Source organism: Quercus robur, chromosome 11, assembly GCF_932294415.1.
Source record: "Quercus robur chromosome 11, dhQueRobu3.1, whole genome shotgun sequence".
Taxonomy (NCBI): domain Eukaryota; kingdom Viridiplantae; phylum Streptophyta; class Magnoliopsida; order Fagales; family Fagaceae; genus Quercus; species Quercus robur.
Genome location: NC_065544.1, coordinates 20,679,057 through 20,694,790, shown reverse-complemented (window position 1 = coordinate 20,694,790; position 15,734 = coordinate 20,679,057). Strand labels below are relative to the sequence as shown.

Here is a 15,734-nt window from a genome sequence, read left to right as displayed (position 1 = left end):
CTATTGCTACCTTGAGTAGAAAACTTACTACCACGACCCCATGATAGCTCCGAGTCCACAGATTACTTCTTTCTTGGATTCCCAGCAAGTACAAGCACTCCTGCTTGTGTATCTTTAAGCTCTTGAAAGCAGCAACTGAATTGATCACCAAGCTCTTGACATCAATCTTGAGATTAGAAACCCTAAGTGTATGTGAAGGCAAACACATCTAGATCTCATAGAAGATTCACACACACAGCATAAAAAGCAACACTAAAACGTGGTTAGGGTTTTCCCTTTTATATTTAAGGCAAAACATAAAACCCTACACCTCAAACGGGCTTGGGCTAAGTTGGAAATTCTGCAGAAAAAACAATCTGCACGACTTTCAATCGATTGAGTCTAATTCTCGATCGATCGAGCCAGGAAAATTTACATAGTAAATCTTGCAGTAACTCGATTCCAGCTTTACATAAAAGCACATACTTTGAGCAAGTCTAAAAGTCTAAACAAGACTAAAACGTTTTGATCATGGTTTGCCAACATTACAAAATGAAGTTCTAATACATTAGTTCATAATTCCTTAGAACCTAACAAATTTGTTGTTGAAGGGATGTTTTTGAGAGTTCAAAATGTTGATTGGATCCTTGGTTGAGTTGCATGCTTAATTGCATTCATATTTGTGTTTTTCCTTTCTTAAAAAACTGTTTTTAAGCAATCTCAACACCTCCACAACACCTCTCGACACCTGGCTTATCTATTGAGCTCTTCAGCTGGTTTTTATCGCAATCTCGACACCTCTCAATAGCTAGGTGGATCGATCGACATATCTTCTAAATCCTCGATAGCTTCTCGACAGCTAGTTGGATCGATCGAGCTTCTTTATAAACTTTTTTGTTGAATTGTTCCTCGACAGAACCTCGATAGCTAGGACATGCGTTTAAACCTCGACAGCTCCTCGACACATCCCGATCGATCGAGCTTTAAAAGGTTCCTATTTAAGCACTGTTCGCGATTTCTTTCTCACTTTCCTCCATCTCTCTTGACAAGTCTGTCTCCTCTCCTCCCAAACACTCACTTCTTTCTCAAAACCTTCAAACCCACGTGATTTTCGGCCTTTCCTTGCTTCAAATCACTTGGTATGATCTCTTTTTCTCTCATTCTTCATGCATTTCATGCATTTAGATCTAGGTTTTGGGGTTTTGAAAAATTTTGGGGTTTTTCAAAATTGTTGAGTTTTTGTTCAAATTTTGGGATGAGTTTTAAAGATTTGATCTTAAAAAACTTCATGCATTACATCTCATGAGCATTATAACAGTATTATCATGCATTTAGATGTGTGTAATTGATTGTGTGCTGGTAGGATTGGATTAGGCTAAGCCCATGATACTTTTTATATTGCATGTCACATGTTCATGCATTCCCATGCATACGTTCTTTCTCTTCAATATATCTTGATATATTTGAATTGTTTTCGGGACTTTTCTGATTGTCTCTCTCTCCCCCTCTTTTTTGTTTGCGTTAGTCTGTGTCTATGGCACCCAAGCACAAGTCTACTCCGTCCTGAAACCCTCTTCGTTCCGAGGCATCCACTTCATCTGATCCTACTCCTTCATCTGTTCGGTTCCGTGATGAGGATGCTCAAAAGGCCTTCTCGGAGAACTTTTCTCGACGAGGCATTCATTCTGAACGCCAAGTCATCCTGGCGGACTTCGCCAACATTGACCTACCCACTGTCATTCACAGTTGGGGTTGGGAGTCACTATGTGATGTCCTAGTCACATGTCCATTCATGCTGATCCAAAAGTTCTACTCCAACATGCATGGATTCGATTATTTAGTACCTTATTTAATCTCTCGTGTTCGAGGTATGTGCATTATTGTCACACCACAAATTGTTGCAGATGTGCTCTATGTCCTTAGGGTAGAGTTTCTTGACTACCTTGGTTGTGATCGTCTGAAGACTATGTCTAAAGACGAGCTTATCTCTGCTTTTTGTGAGCGCCCTTCTGAGTGGGGTGACCGTCAGTTCACTTACTGTTCGGGCTTTGCAAAAGGCCCTCGATTTTTGAACATGGTCATGACTTTTGTTCTCCACCCTCTTTTTCACTATAACTCTATCACAAAGCCTCGTGCTCGATTTTTGTTGTCCCTTCTTAAGCATCTTACTATAGATTTTCCTTCTCACTTTATTCTTTCTATCATAGATGTTCATAGGGATTTGGCGACTCATGATAAGCTTATCTTTCCTTCGGCTATCACGAAGATTTTACACCACTTTTTTGTTCCCTTTCCAGCGTCCAACCACTTTACCTACATGTGTGCCATAGATGCCGCTACCGTTAAACGAAGTGAGGTGCAGTTTAGGTTGAGGCAGTTTGGGTCAGTAACTCCTCCCACCTGTTCGGCTCCATCCACATCCACTCCCTTCTCTTTTGTGAGCGATGTGACTCTCGGGGACATCATGGCACAGCTTCAGCACATGGATGCTTGCCTTGATACACTCTCTACTGAGCTGTATCAGGTGAACATCTGTGTCAGCTGTATTGCACAACAGCAGGCAATCATGGGTGGTTTCATCTTTGAGACTTCTCCTCCACCTACTCCAGAGGTTTCTGAGGCTGAGGATGAGGATGACGATGATGGTGCTATTGCTTCTAAGAATGATGATGATGGAGATGCTAGCTATTCCGGTACAGATGAGATGTCTACTTGACACTCTTACCCTTTGTCACTTGTGACAAAAAGGGGAAGTAGTTTTAGATATGAGAGTGGTCATACTTAGGGGGGAGAGTTAGTATAGGACCATTTTGTTAGGGAGAGTGTTGATATTTGAAGGATGTAGTGAGGATTACTTGTATATTTTTCTTTTCTCTATTTTAGATACATTTATTCTTGTACATGGGTCTTGTGACCATTATTGACGTACATTATACTTATTTTTTTTATATGTTGATGTATGTTTCTTTCACCTATCCTTACATGTGTTGTTTCTTTTCTCTCTTTATGCACATTACTTATATGCAATCTATTATTTCTGTTTCACACAAAGATGCCTTGATGAGTTTTGTTTAAAGTGTTTCAAAAATACAGGTTGTCAAAGTGTACTTGCCATAAACTCTCTTCTTGCAAAGTTTTTCAAGAGTTTGTGTTAGGATAAATTTTATTGTATTCAACAAGTGAATATGAGTTGAGTGATTTATGACTTCTCTCATATGTTCATTTGTTTGTTGTGGTTTTGTCTCGGATTGCCAAAGGGGGAGATTGTTAGGGCATATGTGTTTCACATGTTAGGAACATATGTTACTATTTTATGTAATTGGCTAATCCTTTGACAAAATGCACTTTACTTGTATTTGGGTAGATGTAGGATGTGTTTAATACTTCAAGAAACCTTGTTTCAAGATTAAGTGTTAGAGCCATGCAAGTCTGTACAAGATTCAAGCAGAGAAAGTGCCTGTCATTAAAGCTTAACAGCTAACATCTATCGAGCTTTAAGAGCTGTTCTAGCCCCGTGGCTCGACAGCAGCTTGACAGATAGCTATCTGTCGAGGTTTAAGAAAAACAGATTTTTCTGTTCTATTTTTTTCCAATTCGTGATTATGTGTTTGGGCCTTCTTTTCTCACAACTCTAGATATATAAAATGATTATTTTAAGGGCCGTCAAAGGTGACACAAGTTGCACAAGTGTTGAGCAAAGTCTATTCATGCAGATTGTGATCGGAAACAGAATTTTCTCTAGTTCATCTCTTTTGTGAAGAAGCTGCTGTGTTTGTGCACCGTAGGATTTTGTAACCAAGCATCTTCTTGATCTTCATCGTCTGGATGAACTGAAAAACTTTGCAACTAACAACCTTCTCTAGTTGGTGATTAAAGTCGCGTATTGGGATTCGCGCAATTGGTTAGTCATGTACTGAGAACCATGCATTACAAGGAGAGATTGTCACTATAAAATAAGTCCAATTGGGTATTGGGGTAAGAGTTCAACTGTAAGTTGGTAGAAGGTACTGTGATTCCTTTACTTATAACTGCTTGTTCTGATAATAGTGGATTTTCGGGAGTGGTGACCTTAAAATCACCCAGTAGGTTAATTCTTTTACTTGGTCCAAAATTTTGGCTTCACTGATGCCTATATATAACTCTGGCTCACAAGCCAAATCTTTAAAACAATTTGCATGAAATAAACAATACTTTTGCTGTCTTTATTTTCTAAGTCATAATGGTGAGTGGAAATTCCAACCAAATATTCATTTTTTGGACGTTTCTCTTGCTTGCCATGGGTGCCTCCTTGGTACAAGGCCATAAAGGCACAAGAGTTGGGTTTTATTCCACTACGTGTCCTCATGTTGAATCCATTGTTAGCTCAACAGTTCAAAGCCATTTCATTTCTAATCACACTGTGGTTGCTGGATTGTTGAGGATGCATTTTCATGACTGTTTCATTGCGGGGTTGTGATGCTTCTATCCTTATTGACGGTCCTAACACTCAGAAAAAGTTGTAGCTAACCTTGGATTGAGAGGATATGAAGTTATTGATGATGCCAAGACTCAGCATGAAGCTGCATGTCCTGGCATTGTTTCTTGTGCTGATATTCTTCCCCTTGCTGCCCGTGATTCTGCTGTTGTTCTGGTAATTATTTTATAGAAAATCTTACCACCAAACTAGTTCGGAGGTCAATTCCTCCAATCAATTACGTGGTGAATAACAAAATCACTTATCATTTTAATCATATGACTTGCTTAATGAATCATGCAGCTTTGTTTAAACTTGTAAATTGTTTTATAAGTTGTCACGTAATAGCTTAGAGGAAATTTTTTTTAAATCAGTAGGAAAAAAAAACTTTATTCTCTTCAGATTTGGTGGAATAAGACGAGGGAAAATTAGAAATAGGATGTTGAATATATTTGTGTGGGTACTTGTTATTTTTATTTTATTTTATTTTTCAATAATTCATCATGCAGGTTAATGGATCAAGTTGGGTTGTTCCCACAGGACACACAGACGGGAGGGTTTCATTGGTATCTGATGCTGATAATTTGCCAGCATTCAATGACTCCATCGATATGCAAAAGCAAAAATTTTCTGCTTTGGGTCTCAATACTCAAGATTTTGTGGCCCTTGTTGGTAATTTAACTTAATTTTCTTTAACTCAAGCTGGCAAGGTTTTGTAACAAAAGTGAGGAAGAGTGCTACTAAACAATGAAACCATGATTGTTGTTGGTAATGACTAATGAGACAATAATCAACAAGTTGAATTAGAAAACGAAAATAACACACACAAAAAAGGTAATCCAAGAGATACCATAAATTTTGATGTATAAAACTTACAAGTTGATAGGTTACTAATATACAAAAAAAAAAAAAATCAAATCAACAATTCATTTTTTTTTTCTTTTTTTTTCTTTTTTTACAAGATAAAAATTCTAATCTAGCCTAATCTAAGTGTATATGTGTGTGAAACTCCCTTTTGGAGACTTGAACCCCAACCCTTGCCTCTTACACCCTAAAAGCACTTATACTTGTGGAGTGATAATTGCACCAAGGGTGTGTGGTGGTAAAAATTTCATTTTGTTGAAATGAGACTGATCCTATTTTACGATGTTAGTATGTAATCTTTTAGCAGTATTATATATATATATATATATATATATATATATTTTTTTTTTTTTCCCCAAAAGTCTTGACAATTTCACACTTCTAACTATTACAGTTAGATCCGAGAGAAGTATTGTTTAGCAAGGAGTAGCTAACAAACTATACATGGGCATTAGCTGCATGGGACTGGTCTAGTAACACGAATCTCTTAGTTTTTGTGTCTTAAAGAAGAAAGGCAAAAATTTCTCTTTTGAGATTGTGGCCCATCGTGGAGCACTTTCTCACTTAATTAGTGAGATGAGTATTAAATCATATATATATATATATATATATTTTGGGGGTTTTGGATTGATTGTGAATAAAATATATTACATTGAGAATAAATATATGCCATAATTTAATCTATATATATATATAAAACCGAAACCTTTAGAGCTCCCACAATTTTCCACGTCATCACTATTTTCTTTTTCTTTTTATTTTAGATTCTTTTTATTTTTGGTTCAATTTTCCACGTTATCACTATTTTCTTTTTCTTTTTCTTTTTATTTTGGATTCTTTTTATTTTTGGTTTTATATCTTATCAAGTATTACAATAGTTTAGTTTAAATAAAATTCTATTAGATATATGTTTCAAAAGCTTAAAAATAGCCTTTGGAGCTCCCACAATTTTCCACGTCATCACTATTTTCTTTTTCTTTTTCTTTTTATTTTAGATTCTTTTTATTTTTGGTTTTATATCTTATCAAGTATTACAATAGTTTAGTTTAAATAAAATTCTATTAGATATATGTTTCAAAAGCTTGAAAATTCTATTTCAACTAAAATTCTATAACAAAAATTTTCACAAATATAAACTTCTGCCAAGGTCGAAACCCTTCATACTCACTCAAATTTTCACAAAGAAAACACACATATCAAATTGAAGCCATAGCAGGAAGCAAGTTGATTCTTCAACGAGAACAAATCCTGTAGTACAAAGGCCACCTAATTGCTTTTAGTTTTGAACTCGATTGTCTTATTAACAACAAAGTCTATGAATTGCAGTGATGGATAGCCGTCCACAAATAACATCCACGCAAGGGCTTGATGTTCTTCTTAATTATCTCATATAATTCTAGGAATTATTTTATTTAATTTTTTTTGGAATTAATATATTTAGATGGTTGGCATAGCAGACAACGTAAAAACAATTTTCTGTCATTTATGTTGCCTTCTGCATAACCCTAAATCAATGTTGAAATGTTGTGTTTTACAACCATCTGATCTTGGTAACCAAACCCTGCACCTATGATTGTTTATGATTATTTTTGTTCATTGTTTGTAGTTTAAACCCATTAAAACTTATTGGCTGATGGTATTTCATGTTTTTTTTTTCTCTTTACTTTTACTTTCAAGGTTGCTAGGAACACAACCTAACATGTGATTTTTTTTCTTTGTTTAAAGTTTAGACCCATTAAAATTTAAAACTAATTACTTTATAGGTTCATGTACTTTTTTCTTCTTCTTATTTTTCTCTTTTGAATAGTCATATATTTTGTGTTAGTTTTTGCAATATTTGAACATGTTTAGCAGATTTCAACAACTATACCATGTATTATTCTTTTGAAGGTAATCAATTTTTCTTTTATATTTCTCTATTATAAAATCATTTATATATATATATATATATAGTTTTGTTTCAATAATTTATAGGATGTAAATCTTATGATTCCTTAATATTTTTTGGCCTTTTGGAAGTTTTAACATCTGACTTTTTGAGTTATATTTTTGTAATATCCAAAACTATCTGGAAAATTTCAATAATTATAACCATGAATTATTATTTTAAGTGTAACAAATTTTTCTCTTATATTTCTCTGTTGTGTAGTCACACACACATATATTTTTATAATTTTTAAGCTCTTAATCTTTTGATTCTTTTCAATAGTTATAAGTTTATAGTCATGAATTATTCTTTAATATTTTTCGTAAGTCATTGCACGTTCAAACAATGACTTCTTTATCAAATTGTAACACAAATTGAAGTTATACAAGAGCAATTCATGCAATAATATAGTTTCTTAATCAATTAAAAATTTTATAAAATCAATTTAGTTCACCACATAAATAGGTAGGTTCCCGTGCATAGCACGAGTTGGCGACTAGTTAAGACAATAATCAATTATTGCAAAAGAAAACAAATATGAGACACACACACACAAGACCCTTGATGAGCAAGGCGATCTTGCTATATAGCCTTTTTAATTTCACACTATAGACCATTATATATATATATATATATATATGAAAGAGAGAAATTCTATTCTAACATAATCTAAATGTATATGTGTGTGAAATTTGCTCCTAGAGACTTGAACTCCAACTCTTGCTCTCCACGTCCCGCAAGTACACAAGTACTTATACTTATAAAGTGACCACCACACTAAGAGTGCACAGTGATCACACTATGGACCCTTATTACGAAGGTTTTGTTCTGTTTTTTTTTTTTTTTTTTTTTTTTTTTTTTTTTTTAATTTCGTCAAATACTTCTACATAACCAAATGTAACATTTTTTTTCTCTTTCTAATTGGAGGACATGCCATAGGAACTTCAGCTTGCTAGTTCTTCCAATATAGAATGTACAATTTCACTAAAGTAAGAAATGGTGTTGTCGACCAATCCATCAACCCTGCATTTCTTCCTCAACTCCGAGAACTCTACCCACAATATGGAGATGTTTCAAAGCGAGTTGCATTGGACACTCATAGCCCTAATAGGTTTGATACCTCTTATTTTAGAAATATGAGAAATGGGCAAGGGATTCTTGAGTCTGATCCAATGTTGTGGAATGATGCTTCAACAAATGCCATTGTCCAACACTTTTTGCTTGGTCTGAATTTCAAAGTAGAATTTGGGAATTCCATGATTAAAATGAGTAACATTAGTGTGAAGATAGGCAATGCTGGTGAAATTCGCCAAGTGTGTTCCAAAATTAATTGATGATATAATCCCATAGTATCAACTCACTTGGTGGTATTTTGTGTGTGTGTGTGTGATGGACTCAATCAAACGAGTGAGTGACAATTTAATATGAAAGTAGATGTGAAATTTTGCCTACAAAAGTATTGTAACTTATAAAGTACACTTACCTCCAAAATTAGAAGGAGAGGGATCAAAAAAGAGTATTGCAACTTATAAAGAGTATTGTAACTTTATTTTTCGCTGCATAGTAACTTAGTTGGTGATTTGTTTGTGCTACCATGCGTATTGCATGTTAATTGAATTAATTAATTAACTTAGCTAATTAATTGGTTAATTTATTACAAGGGGTTCAATACATTCTTGGCCTATCAGCAATTACTTACACCCTTCTCTCAACACAAAAGACAAATGCAAAACTCTACTTCCGTCTCTTTATTTTTCCAAGATTGTTTATTAGACTAAATTCATTATAAAATCTCTCCCCTAGCATGTTGACCCAATCTCCACACTCAATTGCTAGCCATTATCTGCCCTTCAAAACTAGATATTTTTTTCCCTCCAACCTAATAATATTGGAAAAGTCACAAGTTTTGGGTATTTTTTATATCCTAATAGGTTTTAATACAAGTTTGATCCCATTTAAGTAGTGGAAGAATGTCGCTTTATCCCACTTTGTAAGTGGAAGAGTGTTATTATCACTTATAAAGTTATAATGTGAAAGAAACAATCAAAATCATTTGGAGAGTGCATTTATATTTTATAATGTCTAACAAATGTCTAACAAGATTTTTATTTAACCAAATGTCTAACAAGTGTGCAATGAAAGACTCTACCCAAAGCTCGTTAGATACTTGGTTGACTGAATGTCTAACAAAATTGTATAAAATTGTGTTTTTTTACTATAATTATTGACAAGAGTTGTGCTACTTGATAATTAAACGTTTGTTAATGTTGGAGATTATTTCTAACTATTTTTTTTAGCAATTATAACATTTTATATGTGACTTTAATGGTCTATATATAATGTCTAAACTTTTATTACTCCCCATACATATATAAATTTAAAAACACTAGATATCTTGTGGGGTTTTTCCAAAATTGCTAGGGTTTGTTTAGTTAGAGGCATTGGTGGCTCTACATGCAAGCCAGGCAGCTACACATGCAAGTCAAGGTGGTCACAGGACTACCCTGACTACAAAAAGATGTATATATACATTGCTAAAAGAATATTATATACTAAATTAACCTATTGTGACTACCTTAATTAAAATATTGAATACCCTAACTTGAGAATTACAAAAATTTGGGTTCAACAAAAAAGAGAGTAATGCTACATTTACAACATCTTCACAATAATTTAACATCAAATCCAATGTGGTAAGTTGTTACTAATCCTAATTTAGGCCAAATACTGATTTTTTTTTTTTTTTACCCACCAATAACAGTTTTTTGCCTAAGATTAATTGTAAAAATTTGTGGACTTAGCATTAATCCAAAATTAACTTTGCCCCCCAAACATAATCCTTAATCCCTTTAAAAATCACTAATAATTCAAATTTGTAGCTCGTTCAACCTATTCAATTAAAAATATCTCTAATTTCATTTTTCTTAAAAAATGGTACCAAGAAAAATATTGTAGTTGTGAGTTCTCTTTGATGGTGACAGTAGTTTTATTCTTTTGGCTTTGTAGTCGTAACAATTTTGTTTTCCATAACGACTCGACTTGCATGCAATTGTATCAAATATTTAAGTTATCGATTTATTAGATTTTGTATAATTTAAATTTCTTAGTGATTACCCTAAAAAAATTTCTAAAGCCGCCACTGGTTAGAGAGATGGAAAAGTGAGAGGCTAGAAGTGATTTTAGTTTTCTCTCATTGTGTTTTGTTGGGGGTAGAAAAATGGAGCGATAAAAAACTCTTTTGTTTGGTTGTGGAGAAAAGTGAGAGGATAAAAAATGTAATTACTCAAATTAATTATTCTTATGTCTTTATTACATTAAATAAGAAAAATATTACTTATTATCAATTAAAATTACCAAAATCACATCTTATAAAAATTAACACATTACACACATTATATTATTTTATTAAAGAGAATGGCACTAGTAGAAGAAAAATATGAACACAATGAGAGAAAACTATGCAACAATAACCATTGGGTTAGCTTGGCCAGCCATTCTAACATGACTAATAGTGTAGTTTCGCCAATAATGTATGAGTTGTTGGGCCTTTATTTTGCAAGTTGTTGATGATATACTACTATGCAACAAAATACTATGCAGATGACATGTTGATGATATTTTTTGATAATAAATTGAAGCGGGCCATCCTATTAATTACCCATCATATGATATTTTTGAATTTTTCAATTTGATTAATCGTATTCGCTTACTTGGTCAAAAAATATGATGTATTGATGATATATTTTGATAATGAATTGAAGCGGGCCATCTTATTAATTATCCATCATATGATATTATTGAATCTTTCAATTTGATCAACTCTATTCGCTTACTTGTTCGAAAAATTTGGTTTCACCAATGCTTATATATAACTCTGGCTCACAAGCCAAATCTTTAATACAGTCTGTGTGTAATAAACAATACTTTTGCTGTCTTTATTCTCTAAGTCATAATGGTGAGTGGAAATTCCAACCAAATATCCAATTTCTGGATGCTTCTCTTGCTTGCCATTGGTGCCTACTTGGTGCATGGCCATAAAGGCACAAAAGTTGGATTTTATTCCACTACGTGTCCTCAAGCTGAATCCATTGTTAGCTCAACAGTTCAATGCCATTTCAATTCTGATCACACTGTGGCTGCTGGATTGTTGAGGATGCATTTTCATGACTGCTTCATGCGGGGTTGTGATGCTTCTGTCCTTATGGACGATCCTAACACTCAGAAAAAAGCTGTAGCTAACCTTGGATTGAGAGGATATGAAGTTATATATTGATGATGCCAAGACTCAGCTTGAAGCTGCATGTCCTGGTGTTGTTTCTTTCACTGATATTCTTGCCCTTGCTGCCCGTGATTCTGTTGTTAAAGTTACCTCCAAAATAGTTCAGAGATCAATTCCTCCAATTAATTAGGTGGTGATTGAAAAAATTACGTATCATTTTAATTATATGACTTGTTTAATGAATCATGTAGCTTTGTTTAAACTTGTAAATGATTTTACAAGTCGTCATGTAATAAGTTGGAGGAAATTTTTTCAAATTAGTTGGAAGAAAAACTTTATTCTCATCTCATTTGGTGGTATAAGACGAGGGAAAAGTAGAAATAGAATGTTGAACATATTTGTGTGGGTACATGTTATTTTATTTTTTATTTTTTCAATAATTAACCGTGCTTCTGGACTTATCATGCAGGTTAATGGATCAAGTTGGGTTGTTCCCACAGGACGCAGAGACGGAAGGGTTTCATTGGTATCTGATGCTGACAATTTGCCAGCATTCAATGACTCCATCGATGTGCAAAAGCAAAAGTTTTCTGCTTTGGGTCTCAATACTCAAGATCTTGTGGTCCTCGTTGGTAATTTAACTTAATTTTCTCCAACTCAAGCTGGCAAGGTCTTGTAACAAAAGTGAGGAAGAGAGGTTCTACAAAACAATGAAACCATGATTATTGTTGGTAACGACTAATGAGACAGTACTCAACAAGTTGAATAGGAAAACGAAAATAACACACAAAAAAGGTAATGCTAGAGATACTATAAATTTTAATGTATAAAACTTACAAGCTGATAGGTTACTAATACACACACAAAAAGTAAATAAAAAATTCATTTTGTTGAAATGACACTGATCGTATTTTATCATGTTAGCAGGGGCGGAGCTAGGGGGAGTCGAGAGGGGGCAACTGCCCCCCCTGACCTTCCCCCAAACAGTCTAACGCTTATTTTCCTCACCCCCCCCCCCCCCCCCCCCCCCCAACCCCAACCCCAACCCCAACCCCCCTGCCAGAATTTTAGATTAGTTTGCTCTTTTTAACCAAGAGTCAAGAGACAAGTATTACAATTTATTTTGCTAAGAAAAGATAAGTTTTACATTTTATTTGAAAAAAAGAAAAGAAAAGAAAAAAACCAAACTCATAACTTAATTATAGACTCACGATAGTTTTTTTTTTTTTTTTTTTTTTCCTGATAATTATTAGAAGTCTTACGGCACTTTTGGTGTTTTACAATGATTGAAAATCAATATTTTTGAGGGAATATCGATGAGCTAATCCATGGGTTTTATGGGTCAACAAGTTGCTATTGCTGCAAAGTTTCAAAAGGTGGGAAACACACTCTGTTTTAAAGTGATGAATCAGGGGAGTTTCACTCTAGCTCCCTTGGCTCTCTAAAGTTTTGAATTTAAAGTGTCTAGAGGAAATCCTTACTAGTTTTTAAGATGTGTTTAAAGTCACATCATTTCCAAAAGGTGTTTTGTAACTTTTGTTTGTTCTAACCAAAGTCATCTATAGCCAAGGTTCATTTTGACGTTTTTGCATTTATAATTCAAAATCATGAACACAATTTCAGCTATGTGTTTTGTACACATAGTATGTAACTATCGCTGTTCTTTTTAATCTTGCCCCCCCTAAACTAAAATCCTAGCTCCGCCACTGCATGTTAGTATGTAATCTTTTAGCAGTAATTTTTTTTTCCAAAAGTCTCGACAACTTCACACTTGTAACCATTACAGTTAGATCCGAGAGAAGTATTGTTTAGCAAGGAGTAGCTAACAAATTGTACTTGGGCTTTAGCTGCATAGGACTGGTCTAGTAACATGCATCTCTTAGTTTTTGTGTCTTAAAGAAGAAAGGCAAAAATTTCTCTTTTGAGATTGTGGCCCATCGTGGAGCACTTTCTCACTTAATTAGTGAGATAAGTATTAAATTTTATATATATAGGCCATAATTTAATTAAGAAAATAATCAATTATTGCAAAAGAAAACAAATATGAGACACACACATAAGACCTTTGATGAGCAAGGTGATCTTGCTATATAGCTTTTTTAATTTCACATTATGGACCCTTTTATTTAATTTTATTTTTTATAGAAAATAAAAATTTTATGTGTGTGAAGTTCACTCCTAGAGACTTGAATTTCGGTCTTTTCCCTGCACACCCCATAAGTACTTATACTTGTAAAGCGATCATCGTACTAAGGGTGCGCGGTGATTACACTATGGACCCTTATTACAAAGTTTTTATTTAACCAATTACTTTTACATAACCAAAGGTAACATTTTTTTCTCTTTCTAATAGGAGGACGCACCATAGGAACTTCAGATTGCTAGTTCTTCCAATACAGAATGTACAATTTCAATAAAGTAAGAAATGGTGCTATCGACCCATCCATCAACCCTGCATTTCTTCCTCAACTCCGAGCACTTTGCCCACAATATGGAGATGGTTCAAAGCATGTTGCACTAGACCTCTTATATTAGAAATTTGAGAATTGGGCAAGGGATTCTTGAGTCTGATCAAATGTTGTGGAATGATGCTTCAACAAAAGCCATTGTCAAACACTTGTTGCTTGGTTTGAATTTCAGAGTGGAATTTGGGAATTCCATGATTAAAATGAGTAACATTGGTGTGAAGATAGGCAATTCAGGTGAAATTCGCCAAGTGTGTTCCAAAATTAATTGATGATATAATCCCATAAGTGACAATTAAATATTGTGTGTGTGTGTGTGTGTGTGTGTGTGATGGCCTCAACCAAACAAGTAAGTGACAATTAAATATGAAATTTGGTGTGAAATTTTGCCTACAAAAGTATTGTAACTTATAAAGTACCCTTACCTCCAAAATTAAATGGAAAGAAAATTAATGGAGTGTGAAGAAGAGATTGATAAAGAGGCCTCCTATTTGACCCACTGCTTGTGGTGGAAAGCTGGCTTTAAAGTCATGATATTTTGTACTAGTGTGAATAGTAAATATTATCGTAAGCACTGAATTTTAAGTTTGGAAATCAAATAATCGAAATAGTTTCATAAATGAATATTTGTATTGATGAATGAGTAGGCACAATTTTTTGAAATTAAATTCCATTACAACATAATTCTCCTCCGATTCGATCTCTTTGAATAAATCTTTGATTTAAGTATAATCTTGATTCAAACACTAGATGCTCCTCAATTTTATTAGGAAACGGATCGAGATATCTTTGAAAAGAAATTATGATGAATTTCTAACTATATGTTTTTTAGAAATCCTTCGTTCTTCGTGTTCTTGTGTTCTTTGCCTTCAAAGATTGTAATGGAAGTTCTTCAGGACTTTAGACTTGAATCCATAGATTTTTATTAATTTGCAATCTCTTGAAGTTTTCTAACGATTTGGAATTTGATTCCAGTGCACTTTTAGATCTAGGAGGATGACTTGAATGATTTATATTTGAAGGTTGAAGTTCTTGAAGTCTTTAAAGTTTGATTCCTCCAGAGTTTTGAAACTTCTAAATGTTGTCTCACAAGATTGAGGAGGAACTCTATTTACAAGAGTCTTGAGAAGTTGTGATGGCACATAATTCACTATCATTGATGACATGTGTCATAATTTAACGTCTTGTTCTCCAAGGGACACATGACATAATTTAATTAGCCAAATTGTCTTAATTTAAAATATCACATGGCAGCATTTAATTAGACCCCTAATGTCACTTAAATTAATATGTTAACATATGTTGATGTGCGATTGGCTCTTGGGAAATCTTTATAATTCTTATTCAATAACGATTGAAATATTTTCATTGGTCTCTGAATAGTGATAGTGGAATCCACTAAGTATATATCACTTGGCATCTTGTAATTGGCCGCTTTAAACATACTACGTAGAGTTGAATATGACCATTTGTGATCTGTTGGAAGAAATGCTTTAAAATATATATGATTAAAGTAAAGTTACAAATACAATATATTTTTCAAAATTTCAGAACTATTGATGACTACAGCTGGTAGAATGTTTTTATTTTCTTATCATAGGATTTCAGAACTAATGATAAGTTGGTAAATTGTTTTGAATCTCATATATATAGATCTACTGGACTCTAGACTTATTATACTGGTTGAAAAGGAGAACTGTAGAAGCTAGGCTGTACGTACCTCTTAAAATCTCTCTATCGCCTGTCTTTTCCATACTTTTGAAGTATTTGACCTCTGTCATATATCCTCCACAAAACAATGCTTCCTAAGTTCCTATCACGCTATAT

The 15,734-nt window shown here is 33.8% G+C and overlaps 2 pseudogenes; both read left to right on the top strand.

Annotated features, from left to right (window-relative positions):
- The first annotated feature begins 1,849 nt into the window (after positions 1-1,849).
- LOC126704825 (cationic peroxidase 2-like) lies at positions 1,850-8,557 on the top strand (annotated as a pseudogene).
- Positions 8,558-11,141: 2,584 nt separating this feature from the next.
- LOC126704572 (cationic peroxidase 2-like) lies at positions 11,142-14,422 on the top strand (annotated as a pseudogene).
- The last annotated feature ends 1,312 nt before the right edge of the window (positions 14,423-15,734 follow it).